The sequence below is a fragment of the Ricinus communis genome, chromosome 7 (genome assembly GCF_019578655.1).
Source record: "Ricinus communis isolate WT05 ecotype wild-type chromosome 7, ASM1957865v1, whole genome shotgun sequence".
Classification (NCBI taxonomy): Eukaryota; Viridiplantae; Streptophyta; class Magnoliopsida; order Malpighiales; family Euphorbiaceae; genus Ricinus; species Ricinus communis.
The window spans coordinates 8,379,815-8,396,514 of NC_063262.1; the positions used below are offsets into that span (position 1 = coordinate 8,379,815).

The following is a 16,700-nucleotide window of genomic DNA, read 5'->3' on the forward strand; positions in this document are numbered from 1 at the left end:
TGCTTTTACCTCACTTAATCTTAATTGTCTTTCATAAACATTTAGTTTTAGTTTTCATTGTTCTTTTAAGATCTAATGAGCTTTTCAAAAAGTGAAGAATGAGGACAAATTTTCTTTCTACTTGAAGAAATCCTGGATCTAGAGGGAGCTTTAATTTTCAGTTTTGTTTTATGTCTTTCTATTTAATACCATAATCATTTGAGTTAAATATATTAGACTAGTTTTCATAAGTATGTAGTTTAGCTTTTTCACTTTTGTATGAACCTTATTATTTATTTATTTAAAAAATATTTTTTTTTATCTTCATATCTTTATTAGTTTCAGTTATTATTGTTAGTTAATCATCACATTAATTTAGCAATATTAATTATTATAAAAATCTTTACCTTAAAAATATTACAAACACCATCTTTATTTTAATATATGTGGATATAAGAAACCTAGGTTGCATCACTAACTTGAGTGGTTTAGGGAAAAAAATACATCACTATTTCATTCATTAGATCTAGATTTAAAGTAAAATAAGGAGATTACTAACTAAATGGCTAGACTAAATACTATTTTTAGCATATAGTTTTAGATAATAAGTATTGCATATTTATTTATTATTCAGTTACTTTACTTTATGATCATTATCCTTTCAAACATACTGATTTAGAGTGTTTAGATTTACTTTTATTATTTTATATTGATAATTAATTTTTATAATAAGAGACCTCATTGTTCATTGAGACATCGACCTCGTGATGAACTTACCTTTATTATAGGAATGGATCGTGCTTTACATCAACTATCTAATCAAATTCTAAAAATAGTTGGCTTGTTTCTTATGAAAATATCCAAAGAAAAATTCTGGCCAACAGATGTGCCTCGACTGTTGCAACATCAGGGACCAAAATTAATACGAATGTTGTATCAGATTCTGCATGATCACTAAATCACTAAAGTAATCATATATTACATATTTTTATTACTTCGTTTGTTAATAAATATTTTTTTGAATTTAATATAATAATAAATATATCATATATTTCATTATTTTAAATTTGATATAATACATAATATATAAATATTTACAATATATTTATATCTATTTTATTTTTTATTTTTTATTTTTTATTAATATAATTTAAACACTCTTAACTACCACTAATAATAATGAGAGAACTCATTGGATGAGATTTATCTATATTAAAACATTTTAATATCTTTTCAATATAAATTGACTGATGAATAAAAATCCCTCTAGATAAATGTTCGATCTGCAGTCTGAGACAAAATTTTATTCGTCTCAAATTTTTCATTTCAAATTTATTTTTTAAATAAATTACTGTTTCTGTCAAATCTCTAGGAGTCCAATTGATGTTTAAATTATCAACATAAACTACAATTATAGCAAAAATCAGAAGTTATTTTCTTAATAAAAACACATGGACAAATTGAGTTGTTAATATATCATTCTTACAAAAGATATTCACTTAGGCTGTTATACCATATTCGTCCAGATTGTTTTAATCTATACAAGAATTTTTGTAGCTTACTTGAATACATTTCTCGAGGTTTTGAGCTACATGCTTCAAACATTTTTAGTCCTTTAGAAACTTTCATATAAATATCATTATCAAGTGATCCATATAAATAAGTTGTAATGACATCCATAAGATGTATATGTAGTTCTTCTAAACTTGCTATGCTAATTAAAAAGCTAAATGTAATTGCATCCATAACTAGAAAATAAGTTTCTTCATAATCAATGCCATGTCTTTGCGAGAATTCTTGTGCTACAAGTCATGCTTTTTATCTCATAATTTCATTTTTCTCATTGTATTTACGCATAAATACTCATTTATAGCCTACTGGCTTAATATCTTCGGTTATTAAAATAATGGGCCCAAATACTTGGCCTTTTTAATAAGTTTAATTCTGCATGGATTTCATCTTTCTATTTAGGCCAATCATTTCTTTGACACATTCAATGGTGGACTTAGGTTCACTATTCTTACTTTCTCTTGCAATATCAATTGTCACTGCATATGCAAATACATTGTCGATAATAGTTTCACTTCAGTTCTATCTCTTACTTGAAGTGATATAATTGATTGAAATCTCATTGTTTTCATCATCTTCATGCACTTAAACCTCTTATGGGGTTACTTATTTATCTATATCTTTTGCTATAGGCTCTTCAAGAACATCAATTTTTGGGATTGCCATTTGGTTTGTTTTGTTCCCTTTTCATTCTTAGATTTTTATCCTTGGAACCAGACAGTCTACCACGCTTCTAGCATGTCATGGACTCATTTGCTATAATATTAACATGTTGTCCTACTGGGACATCAATTCTAGCTGGAGCATTTTCAACTGGTGTATGAGATTTAGTAATTCTTTTTGGATCACAAAATGCATCTAGCAATTGGTTTGCTATATTTTGCAAATGAATGATCCTTTGAACTTCTAGTTCACATTGTTTTGAATATGGATCAAGATGATTTATTGATGGCTCATTTCAAACAATTTATTTCTTTAATTGCTTGTTCTCTCCCTCCAACTTAGGAAACAAAACCTCATTAAATGGAAAATATTAAATCTCATAGTAAAGACATCCCCCGTTAATGGCTCAAGATATTTAATTATAGATGGAGATTCATATCTAATATATATTCTCAACCTCCTCCGAAATCTCATTTTTATGCTATGTGGGGGGTCAATTTGAACATAAACAACACACCCAAAAGTTCTCAAATGTGAAATATTTAGCTCATCTCTTTAAACCAACTGTAATAGTAAAAATTTATGATAACTCGTTGGCTTGATGTGAATAATAGTTGCTGCATGTAAAATTGCATGTCCCCAAGCAATTATTAAGAGGTTTATTTTCATAAGCAATGGTCTAGCTATTAATTGGAGATGTTTAATAAAAGATTCTGCTAAACCATTTTGAGTATGAACATGAGCTACTAGATGTTCAATAGTGACTCCAGTTGATATGCAATAATCATTAAAGGCCTTAGATGTAAATTCACTAGCATTATCAAGACAAATTGTCTTAATAGCCTATTCTTAAATTATGCTCTTAATCAAATTTTTTGCGCAAGTAATCTAACAAATGCCAGATTTTGAGTTGATAATAAATATACATGTGACTATCTTGTTGATGCATCTATTAATACCATAATTGAACTATGGTCAGTCCTCCCACTAACAGATGGTAGTGTGAAAAGTTCCAATCTGGTGCAATTGGGATGTGGCCCATAGATCTAGAAGAAGAACTTGCTATTTCAAGATAAATTTTGTGAAATTTGGCTAAGAATTAGTCAAGAAATCCGAGAAAGAGCAAAAAAGGGATTTCAGAGAAAAAGTAGGAAAAATGGATAGAAGTGGATAAAGAATGGATAAAAAAACATATATATGTCATAAAGAATGCAAAAGTACTATTTTGGTCCATGACTTCTCAAAATGACGTTTTAGCCCTCAAACGGGCAAATTATCAATGAAATCCTTGGCCAATGCAATTACGTCTTGAAGTGATATTTTTCAATATAAATTCAAAATTTAACACTTGAAAGTGGGAAAGTAAGTAAGCTGACGAAGTCTTCAACTCAAGCAAGCGAAACCTTAAAATTAAGCAAGCGAAGTCCTTAACTCAAGTGGGTGAAGTCCCCAAATCAAGCGGGCTTGGTCCCTAAATCAAGCAAGCATAGTCCTCCATTCAATCAGGAATGGTCCTCAAGCGGGTGTGGTCCCCATGTCAAAAATTTTTGCTTGGGCTGATGGAGCATAGCTTCTACAGCTCAATAATCATATTCTATTTTCGTATACTTGATATTATAATTTGCCTCAATTTTTTTTAATCATGTGTGTGCTTATAAATTTTGACAAACCAATGGCAGTTGTTAGTACCCATTTTCTGAATGTAGATATCGATGAAATTACGAAAAATCCGATGATAAAAGTTATTGTCTTTCTCAAGTCTCGGGAGGTTGAGGACATGTGAATCCCAGCTAGATTTGGGAGTAATTAAATAAAAATTTCTTTTCTAAAATCAATTTCGACCCAATTGATAGGAAAAAATAAATTTGAGGGATGAATTGGTAGTTTTCAGGAGTTCAAGGACTAAATTATAAAGTTTTTAGACCTTTTTGACCCTTGAGCTAATTAGCTTTGAGTACAGCCGAATCAGCTATAAACAAAGCCGATTGGCTCTAATCCAATTTTCGACGTTGTTTTGAGTTGATTTTCGATTTAAAACACTCAAAAGAGCCTTCTAGAAGAAATTAACTTTAATAACTCGGATTTAAAAGGATTTTATTTATTGATAATTATTTAAAATTTAAAATATTTGATTTATTTAAGATTAAAAGATTTAATAAGTTGATAAGTGAAACAACCGATTTAAATTATCGACCTCTCTAAGGTTTCCTAAAAAACATATTATTATAAATAAAATATAATGTCCTAGGTCTAGGGTTAGCTACATCTACCAATTATTAGCGATACTTACTATTTAGCAGAGAGTTTAGGTAATTAAGAGAAAAATGTCACTAAAGAAAGAGCCCGAATTAGGAAACTTTTGAAGAACAATAATATTCTTTTCATCCTATTAAACACTTAATCAAACTCTAAAAGGCTGGATTCATATCTAATTTTTTATTCAACCTCCTCATCATTTCTAGAGACCTGAGGATCAGCATAATACGGTAACAACCTGTTCCAAAAGCCTACATCATCAGTATCCTCTTCTATTTTTCTTATTATTTTATGGTTTTAGAAATATGATTAAGGTTGATTTTGAATGCTATATGTGATTTATGTGATTAGATCTAGGGTTGTTAATGGATTAATATGTTTCTGCCATGATGTTTATGCTGGATTTTGGAATACGATAATATGATTGTGCTGGATTTTGAGATTTGATAATATGTTCTTATTTGGATTCTTAAATCTAATGATTTGAATGATTAGGAATATGTTAGATTTTCTTTTATGATTTTGATTATATGATCAAGGGTTTTATGATTTAATTTGGGGTTATTAGTTATTCTTTTTATTTCTGTTTTGATTTTTTCAATTAAGTTTTTTTTTTTTGTTTTATGACATGTATTAATCAATTGGTTTTTTACTCATGTGAATGGATTTTGGCTTTTAGGCGAGGGTCCACATGGTGGATGAATTGATCCATAAATATCACCTTCTATGCGTTCCAGAAATCTAGGTGATTCATTTTGAATTTTGCTTGGTGAAGACATAATAATCAGCTTTCTTTTAGAGCAAGCTGAACATGAGAATTCATTAAATTGAAGAATCTTCTAGTTCTTCAATGGATGACTATAAGAGCTTTCAATAATTTTTCGCATTATTTGTTGATCCAGGATGACCTAATCAATCATATTAAATAACAAAAATATTTGGGTCAATAAACTTCTGGTTTACTACCACATTTGTTGCAATAGTACATATATATGTGTAATATAAGCCAGAGAAGAAAGAATGTAATTTCTCTAATACACATTTCTTTCCTGTTATGAGGGTTTTAATATGGAGATATTTAATAGTTTCCATATTTGTAGTTTCAATATGACATTCATTTCGGCGATTATTTTTAAAGCTCAATAAATTTCTACGAGATTTTGAAGAGAGTAATGCAATGAAGAAATATATATCTCCAAGTAGTAATATTTTTTCTCTTCCGGAGCATTCAATTATTTTTTACTACCAGATATTGCATTAACATAAGCCTTTAGGTATTTACATTACCATCACCAATCAAATTATCAATTTTTCCTTTAGGATCTTCAAAGAAATCTGACACATCTAAATATGTGAGATCAATAAAATTATCACCAAAATCATCATTATTTTTTACCAAATTCGCTTCTATATTTTTATTTTTCTTCTTCAAGGACTCTTAATATAGATCAGTAAGGTGCTTAGGTCTATGACAAGTACGAGACTAATGCCCTTTTATGCCACATTGATAGCAATGGTTTTTTAGATTTTGCTTTGCTCCATTAATCTCTTTATGATTCTTCCACTTCTGATGAAAAGATATATTATTATTTATACCACCACGATTGCTACTATAACCTTGGCTATGTCTTCGACTACAATTATTTTTTTTTTTATCTTCATTCTCATCCATGCCTATCATTTTTATATATTTTCTCATTCACTCTAGGGAATAGAGCAAAACCATTTGGACGATTTTCTTTTTTTAATAAGAGCTCATTATTTTGCTCAACAACAAAAAGACATGAAATTAATTCAAAATATTTCTTGAAACTTTATTTTTTTCAATATTGCTACTGCAGGAGCATATTTGAAGAATGAAAAATAGTAAATGTTTTCTTTGACATATCGTAGTCTATAATATCTTATCCACATAATTTCAAATTCTGAAAACTGCATAATCATATTCACTTACAATTTTAAAATTTTGCAATTGTAAATGCATCTATTCATAACAAGCCTTTGGAAGGATGACTAATGATGATCATATCTTTCTTTCAAATTTTTTCAAAGAACTAATCGATCTTTAACTGTCCAATATTCAAGTATCAGTCCTTCAAGAAGATGATGATGAAAAAGAAAAAAAAAACAATTGCCTTGGCGTGACTTTATTAATATTCTTGATTTTCATCTTTGATTAAGTTTCCAAGACCATAGCATTCAGATATATTTCGGCATCTAATATCCAAGGCAAATAGTTCTTTTAGAAACTAATATATTTAGTTCTTCAAGAACATAAAATATTAATTCTTTGATAAGTTAGGATACTTTGCTCTTCAAGAACTCATGGTCTAAATTCTTCAGGAATCTATATCTTAGTTATTTATTTAATTAGTTCTTCATGAATTAAGATCAGTACTAGTTCTTTAGGAAATAAAATTTATAATACAAGTTCTTCATGGACTAAAATTTATAATGCAAGTTCTTTAGGAACTAAAATTTATAATGCAAGTTCTTCAGGAACTAAAATTTATAATACAAGTTTTTTAGGAACTAAGATTTATAATATAAGTACCTCATGAACTAAAATTTATAATACAAGTTCTTCATGAAACTAAAATTTATAATATAAGTTTTTGAGAAACTATATATAACACTAGTTCTTCAGCAACTAGAAATTAATTAATATTAATTAGTATCAAATAATATATCTAAAATAAATAGATTAAAATAAAATAAAGCTATGATGCTACAAAGTATGCATATAAAATTATAATTGCAATATAAACTAGTATTTGGATAAAATAAAGGAATTTAGTAGAATTTCAAAAACTACAAAACTAAAATAAAAAATAGGTGTTATATACTCATTAGGACTACCCAAATGGGTCCTTGTAAATTCAATGATGAATTCAATAAAGAAATAGTATAGCCTCATGTAATTTTTAAATAAAAAAATAAAAAAATAGTTCTACCTTGAATCTTGTTTAATGCTGATAACGATAACATGTTGTGAAATAAATAACAAGAATAAGAATGTTGTCAAATAAAGAACAAGAAAAAATAAAATAAAGAGAGAAAACATAGTAATTTTTCTGTGTATATGTGTATGTATATATGTATATGTGTACATGTATATGTGTGTATATATATATATGTGTATGTCATTCCATTGATTGTACACCTATTTATAGGTGTAAAAGGTTACAGATATAGAGTTCTATTTGCATAAGAAAATCTATCCATAAATATAATGGTAGACATCCAATATAACTCAAATATATAATATTATCATAACAAAGAGGAAGTATTCTTTTTTTTTTTTTGAAAAAAGAAAAGATGAAATAATTTTAAATTCTTAAGAATGCACATTGCTATATTGTTATTTTGTTGGATTCTAAAAATAATTTATGATTTCTCTTTTTTATATTTTTTCTTTCTTTAAGAATTATTTTTTGTTTATTAATAAATAATCAAGAAAAAAGTTAAAAAGAAGTAACTCATAGTTTGACGCTTTTATACTTGGAGAATTGTAGTTTTCTTTTGTAATAAAAAATATCTTATAATTTAGTTTTCTTATATTTTTACTACTCTACAAATTAATATTTTTAGATTTTTATGATTTAATATTAATATAATGCTTATTTTCAATAATAAAATCACTTATAAAGTGACTTAGCATACAATTAATTTCATTAAATTCATAATAAATAAAATTAATATATATTTATTAGGAATAAAATGAAATAATTTTTAAAATAAAATTATAATAGTTTTTAGAAGTATCTTGATAGTGCCTTTGAAGGTAAACCACCTATAAAATGATTTTATTATTAAAATGAATATTATAATAATATTAAATATTAAAAATCTAAAGACATTAATTTCTATGGTAATAAAAATATTTTAAAAAAAGGCCTAACAACAAAAATAGTAAAAATAATATAGTTTATGGTAATTTAATTCTTAGTATTTTCTATATACTAATATTTTTGAAGCGTATGTTAGGTGGATGTTTTTTGCGACTGTATTAGTCTGCGGGTATCATAGAGAGTTGCGCTTTAGTCCTTTCAGGTTAGACATCTATTGCACCTAAAAAAGGTTAGGGACGGTTAAGACACATTTTGAGAATATATTGATTTTTATTTATTTTTATTTTATTACTTTATATAAATTCTGAAATTACTTTTTGTGTTTTCTCAGTCGGTTTGGATACAAACTTTTATTTACAATGAATACAGAAATGAAATTTGTCCTTTATGAACATTTAGACATTTAGAGAATTGATTATTTATTTATTTAGTTAGTTTATAGAATACTTTTTATTTTATCCAGCTGGTTGTTTTAGCAAATATCTGTCAGTAAATAATCAAATTGTTAATTGGAGAAATTAATATTGAAGATATAATTGAGTAGTGGTGTGAGTTTAGAATAGCAGGAAGTAAAACATAAGCAAAGTGTCACGACCCCACCCGTGGGCCCGTGACCGGCACTAGGGAATGGGTAGGCTTAAGACCATCGAAACCCATAGTAAGCCTGACACTCACTGATTTAAACAAATTTCATCTCAAATTAATATTATTAAAGCCACAATTTATCTTAACAGCTACATTCTACATAAATACTTCGGTCTGCCAGAAAAACTAGGCGAGACCTGAAACTCAGAAAATTTACAACTGATACATCTACTATTACTACTGCGGAGAATCTAAGATTTACCAATTTACATACCAAACCAAATACATCACCCGATGATGAAGGAGTCGGGTTACTGAATAAGAGTCGCGAGAGGACTAACAGTCACGAATCTAAAAAACAGTAAAAATGAGACTGTCAGTCTCGAGAGTGAGTTAAAATCAAATAATCTGGGGACTATTGCATTCTTCTTAGAAAACATAGATTGTTCAAATCAGTATATCAAACCATGCACGTAAATACAAATCACATTATAATCAAATACCATAATAAATAAATAAATAAAAATATATATTTACTTTTTCGGGACGAGTGGCTCAGTAGAACCCTAACCCCAAATTCTAATAGCCTTTCGGCTCTCTTAATCCAACAGGTCTAGCGCTCAGAGAGCAAGCTCGATCAGGGTCCTTACCTCCAGCCTGAACACTTGAATTCCAAATAAGCCGGCGCCCAGAGAGCGTTGCTCGATCAGGGACCTTAACTCCGGCAATCAACTGAACTCAGCCCAGAGAGCAATGCTCGATCAGGGCAAACAAATCCATAATAACCTTATATCCAGGATCATTACCGGTGCACACGCGGTCCTGATGTAACCCATCAGGCGGCATGTTCTACAAGCCACATTTCCCAAATCGCAATCACCACATTTAATAAATATTATTGTCTAATTAAATCATTCAACCATATCAAAATAACGATTAACAATTTAGAGTAAGACATCATGTAACTCGTGAGAAAAAATAATAACGTTTGTATTATTATAACATTACTATAATAATACTTATATTATCTTCAATAATTAATAATCCAGTAAAATTATTTATGTTGCGATACTAATAACCATATCAAGCATAAACTTCCAAAATAACATATTAAAATCAGAATTAGCAATAGTGCAATGATTAAATGACTTTAACTCACTGAATTGGGCGACCTCCTAGCTCTGCTCCGGTGCCTTAGTTGGAGCGAGCCGAACAGACAGATCATCTAGTCACAAAAAACAATTTATCAAAACGATGGAACAATTACAATAGACCCTAGGTCTAGACTCCTAGGACTGACTGTCTAAGAATCTCGACTCAGGAACTACCGAAAATTCGGCAGAACCTCCCCTACAACACGAACATTACCCCCCGTAAAAACGGGTCCAGGACCTGCCAGAAAAACACTCTAAATATCCAACAATTTAAACAACGGGAGTCGGGTCCCCAAACTTCACTATTTCCCGACTCCGCCACACAGCACAAAACACAAGGCAGGCAACTGACAGACAATTATTTTTGACTCACAAATATCATCAAATACTCAATATAATCCAATAGACACAATTAAACCAAGAATTTCTAAAATTAACGGGCTAAAAAAAATTACCGAGACGCTCGATCGCTCGGTCGACTCGCCTCCAGCCGCCGGAGTCCGATTGACGATCCGAACACACCATCGGACTCACAACGACGCGCTGATGATGATCCCTGCTTTCGATTTTCCGATCTGACACCCGATCATCCGGAGAGATTTGCGGACGATCTCGACCGTCGATTCGCAAACGAAGCCCGATCACTACGAAACCGGTGCCAATGCGAAGCTTGAGATGGGGAGAGTCGGGATACATCCTCCGATCATCCATCCTCCACCGGAGCTCGCCGGAAAAGCCCAAAAATGCGGTTGCCACTCTAAGTTTCACTTTGCCGGATCTTGCAACTCCGGCCACCCCAGTCGCCGCCATGCCGGAAGAGAGCCCACGAGGAGCCGATCACCACCCAACTCGCCAACAAGCCCTAGGAACACGCTTTGAATCCACGCCCGCTCTTCTACCCATGCCGCCTGCTGGCCACAACAAGACGCCGCTCCGTCGGCCAGCTCCGCGCCCGGAGCTCGCCACCGACGCCTGCAGTCCCTCTCTCTCTTCCCGACAGCACTCTCTCTCTCTTCCTTTCTTCTTCCCCGATTTTCTTTCCTTTCAATATCGACATTTGACCCCTAAACTTTTCCTTATTACAATTTGGTCCCTCAACTTTCTTAATTACTTACAATTCCATCCATCAAAATTTCAATTTAACCCCCAAACTTTCCTTTAGCCTTTCAATTAAGCCCTTTACTAATTAATTTGGGCCAAAACCGAATTACTGAAAATACACAATTACACAAATACCCCTGACCGACATATTTATTTACAAAAATACCAAGCTCACAAATTTCCATAAAAAATAACATTATACTTTCAATCCTTATACCAAAATAAATTTCCAATTTAGTCCTAACACACAATTAAATTAAATAATCAATTTCCAACTTAAAATTTAATACTACTAATCAATTATAATACCAATTTTCCCAAAATTCTTTTATAAAAACATCCTTTATAATTTCTTCCAAAATTTTTCAATATATAATTTTACTTATATAAATATGCATTTGGGAAAAAAATTGAATAACCAAAATATAATCATTTCTCAAATAGTTTACTTAATTACTCCTTAAAAATCAAACTAATTGGATATAGAAAATAACTCATTTATTTATCTAACATGAACATTCAAAATTTGTATTTAAATGATTCCAATTAAACCGAATAAAAATAAAGCTAAAATTAACTTAAATAAAAACTCATTATTAAATATATAAAAATTCCGGGTGTTACACAAAGTGTTTGAGGCTTAAAGGCAAAGTCTCTCAAATTTGTGCCAAATTTTGTCATCCAATCTCATCCCTTATCTAACAATAGGTGTATCTTTTATTTTGGTTTGGATTTTGGTTTTGTTGTGGGGAGGTAACTTCATTTTATAGTAGCAAAAACTAAACGTTCATTTTTTATACATTTTTTAGAATCAATTGAAATCATGTGTCAATTACAGTTTCACTTTTCCATCTATGTTTTGACTTGAGATTCTTACTTTGTAATGTGTTTTTGAAATTTTGTGAACCCATTTCTCCAGCCCGACCCTATCTTGGAGGCATTAATTAATGGTGCTTAATGCTTATTATGAGCTCTAATTTTGGGACAAATTAACCCCTAAATGTTTTATTTAGTGTCTTGTAGTTGTATGTGTGCTCAGTGCTCACTGGCAATATATAATTAATTATATATCCATTTTTCTTGGAAGAATAACTCTTTAGTGTTTACCTGTTAAACTTTGTTCTTTTAGCAAGCCTGTTCAGACACTGGTGAACAATCAGGTAATGCCAAATCCATGCATTATTTTTTAAGTGATTACTCTAATGCCAAGTGATTTGTCCAATTTATAAGCTGCAACTTCACAATGCAGTCTGCTGAGAGAGAGAGATGTTAATTAGGTGAGATAGCAAAGCTTAATGGGAATTTAATCATTGATTAGACACTCCATCAACTCCATTTTGGAGAATTGTCTTGTTTAAAATTGTCTTTTTATACAAAGGACAAATTTAAATGAGAAAATTACAGACACAAAAGACACCTGAAACCTAAACCAGTTTCTCCTATTTATCAAATTTAGTGCCATCAAGTCAATGGGGTTGGCTGGTTGATAATGGTTAAATCAGTTAATGGAGTTGGAGTGGGTTGGGTTGGGTTGGCATCTTTGTAGGTAAGCAAGCAAGGTCAGGGTTCTGCATATGCATTGTAACTGTATATGTTACAAATAATTAGTAATTAGAATGATATATATATATATATATATATATATATATATATATATATATATATCTTTTAAAAATAATCAATTAGAACCCTTGTCTCCGTCTTTTCAAATAGAAAATATTAAAATTATATTGTTTTACACTCATGTAAAATTATAGAGATTTAGAAATTGTTTTTAAAAATTATATTTATTAAAAACTGAAATTGAAATTGATTAGAGTGGAAATTAAATAAATGAGAGAGTGTAAAGCCCAACTAATACCAAATAACTAGAACTTGTCATTTGAATGGTTAATCTTTACTCTTATAAGTTATTTGTATTTCATATTCCTTAATGATATGGAATCTCTAGCAATTGCAACTAATGACGTTGCCAACCACAACAATTGAGCTCCGATAGATTTGTGAAATTTCAAAAGGCTTATCCAGCTTCTAGTGTTCTTAGTAATGTCACCCTGTTTTTTTTTTCTCTGAATGCTATTATTAATGCATTCTTTTTTAACAAAAAATAAGACTTTATTCAAAAAATAAAAATAGAACAGGATTGATCCAAGGGATTATAGGCTAAAAGAATGAAATCACAACATTTAGGATTTAATAGAAAAAGAAAATTAATTTTGAGAGGCTTAAAGATACAATTCATAGAAAGTTGCTTCCAAAAAATTAAAAGTTTGGGGACCAAACTGTACTAAAATGAAGTTGAAGGAACTCAATTTATTTTTTTCTTATAAAAAAGCGTCAATTCAAACAATAATTATTCGTGGTGCAAGTCTCTATAAATAGAAGCAAACCCAGCAACTGGAAAACACAGGAAAGAGAGAGATGGAAGTAGTTCGAGAGCTTCACATGAATGGTGGAACTGGAGAGAATAACTATGCTCAAAACTCTTTCCTTCAGGTAATAATAAACCTCTCTTTATTTCACATGCACGCACATTAATATTAATAACGTGAAAACTGATGTACGAAAAATATACTTTTAGCTCCATGAACAGCTAATATAAATTAATTATCTCTTGCATGAAAATGGAGAACATAATTTATTTAACTGATCAGTAATTTAAACTTGATAGGTTTTATTAATTTTCAGCAAAAGGTGATATTCGCGGCAAAGCCAATAATAGAGAGAGCCGTGACCAATCTCTATTGCAGCAGCTTCCCAGAGAGTATAGCCATTGCAGATTTTGGTTGTTCCTCTGGGCCAAACGCTCTATTTTCTGTATCTGAAATCATCAGAGCAGTAGAAACGAACTATAGAAAGCTGGGTCATCAATCCCCAGAATATCATGTGTTCTTGAATGATCTCCCAAGCAATGACTTCAACACTACTTTTAGGTATTTGCCAAGTTTCCAAGAAAAGTTGAAAGAACAAAGCATTGGGCCTTGTTTCTTTTATGGAATCCCTGGTTCTTTCTATGGTAGGCTCTTGCAACAGCTTGCAATTCGCATATTCTTCTTATAGTCTTCACTGGATTTCTCAGGTACCACTACTTGAACTCAAAATTAGATCATATTTTTATATTTAGAATGACTTGTAATGTAGCATACTAAAAGTACAACTCTTAATATAGATATTTACTTTTACTAAGAGTAGATATTATGTAATAATTTATTTTTCACTTATTCAGATTCCCGAAGGATTGGGAAGTAACGATGGAAAAATTTATATGTCTAGCACAAGTCCACCAAGCGTGTTGAAAGCGTATTATGCCCAATTTCAAAGAGACTTTTCTACATTTTTAAAGTGTCGTTCTCAAGAATTAATATCAGGAGGGCGCATGGTATGGACAATTGTGGGAAGAAGAAGTGAAGATCCATCTAGCACGGATGGTTGCTATTTGTGGGAGCTTTTGGCAATAGCTCTTACTCGATTAGTTTTAGAGGTACAAATATAATAGTTATAAATAGATTTCACTTTTTGACAAATTTTAGTATATTTTTTTTCCGGACAATGAGATGTATGTGGTTATAAATATTGATAATAAAAAGTATTTCACCATTAAAAATTCTGGATTCGCAATGATGCAATAATCTTCATTCTCGATCAGCTAGCATTATTATATTGTCCATGGTTGATAACGTGGATTTAGAGTTTAATAAGTCATAATATTATTATTTGACTATCAAATCAATTTCATCGGATCAATAACTTTTTAAGCTATGATTAAACTGTCAAACAATAAAGTTAGGAGTTGTTAAGCTCTAAATCCACATTGTCTGACTCAGGTCGATAACATGATAATAATGACTAACTGAGATAAAAACTATTGAATCTTTACTAACCAAATTTTTTAACAGAGAAATACTTTCTTTTATTATGATTTATAATCATATATCTTTTTTTGTCTCAAGAAAACACCACATACTAAAAATTGTCAATGAGTGAAACCACATGATACATTTTTTGTATTTATCACAATATAATATACTAATTGGCTGCTTAAAAAGTAGACAATCCCATATTTTTTATCTGCACATTTTTGTCTCATCATATTTTTTACACTTCCTAATCTTATATGGCTATGTGACATATATAATCTACCACAAAAGAATCAACCTTATATCTAAATCCTTATTCCCAAGTTTCTACTTCCAAAATTATTTACGGTGAAAATGAATTATGTTAATGATGCAGGGAGTGATAAATAAAGAAAAATTGGACTCCTTCAACGTTCCTTACTTTACACCATCCATGTCTGAAGTGATATCCGAAATTGAAAAAGATGGATCTTTTCTTATTGATCAGATAGAGCTTTCTGAACAACATTGGAATCCTTATCACGATGAACCTAACATTTCTGAAGCTTTTAAGAATCCTGGATATAATGTTGCAAAGTATGTAAGAGCTGGGATCGAGCCTCTTATTATTAGTCACTTCGGTTTCGACAAAGCTATTATGGATGAGGTTTTTGATAGGTACAAGGAAATCCTGAACGAGTACATGGCAAAGGAGAAAAGTGAATTTGTTAATTTAACAGTGTCTGTGATTAAGAAAGAGTGATGAACACACCTTATAATTGAATGCTGCTATCCAATATGTGGCCATTAGTGTGAGGCCTCTTGGATCTAGTTTCTGGTCCGTTATGTGAGAATTTGGATTTTCTCATCCTTTATGTTTAGTTGCATCTGTGTGTTCTTAGGGGTTTTTCATTTTGGGTGTAATGGGTTTCGAACTGTTTAGCTCCCATTAATCATGTCTTTCCCCTATTTGATTAATAAAACACTTAAATATTATCAAAAACAAAAATGAGCTGAAGTTGTATCTGCGATTACTAGAAGCACGTACATTATGTTGTTATCGGAATCCATGGGTTACTACTCAAAGATTAAAAAAAAAAAACAGATTTGATATTAATAATATGTTTGGTTGAAATTTATAAAAAAAAAATTAGAAAAATACATGATAGAGAAATCTCCTCTATGCTGTAACATGGTTAGATACATGCAAGGATGGTTGTTATTTATGGAAGCTTTTGGCAATGGGTCTCAATCAATTAATCTTAGAGGTACAAATATAACATATTTCTTGGTTGCTTAATAATTAGACCAAATCTCAATGGTTTTCTTAGACAAGTAACTTTAGTTATCCTTCAATTGAAGAAGTAAATAGTTTGAAATAACTTTGATTATCCTTCAAGTATCTTTCTTAGTATTATATATTACTTGTTTGTTTCATCAAAACTTTTACTGTCTCATTTTTCCTAATCTTATATGGTTATATGATTTATATATTACCTACCACAAAAGAATCGACCTTATATGTTTCTAATACAAAATAATGCAAATTAATTATGTTAATGACACAGAAAGTGATAGATAAAGAAGAATTTGATTCCTTCAACATTTCTTACTATAAACCATTCATGTTTAAAATGATATCCGAAATTTAAAAAGAAGAATTTTTCCTTATTGATCAGTTGATGTTTATGAAAACCAATGAATGC

General features: G+C 30.2%; 1 pseudogene; it reads left to right on the forward strand.

The window, feature by feature from the left end:
* Positions 1-13,525: 13,525 nt before the first annotated feature.
* Positions 13,526-16,003, forward strand: LOC8285127 (annotated as a pseudogene).
* The last annotated feature ends 697 nt before the right edge of the window (positions 16,004-16,700 follow it).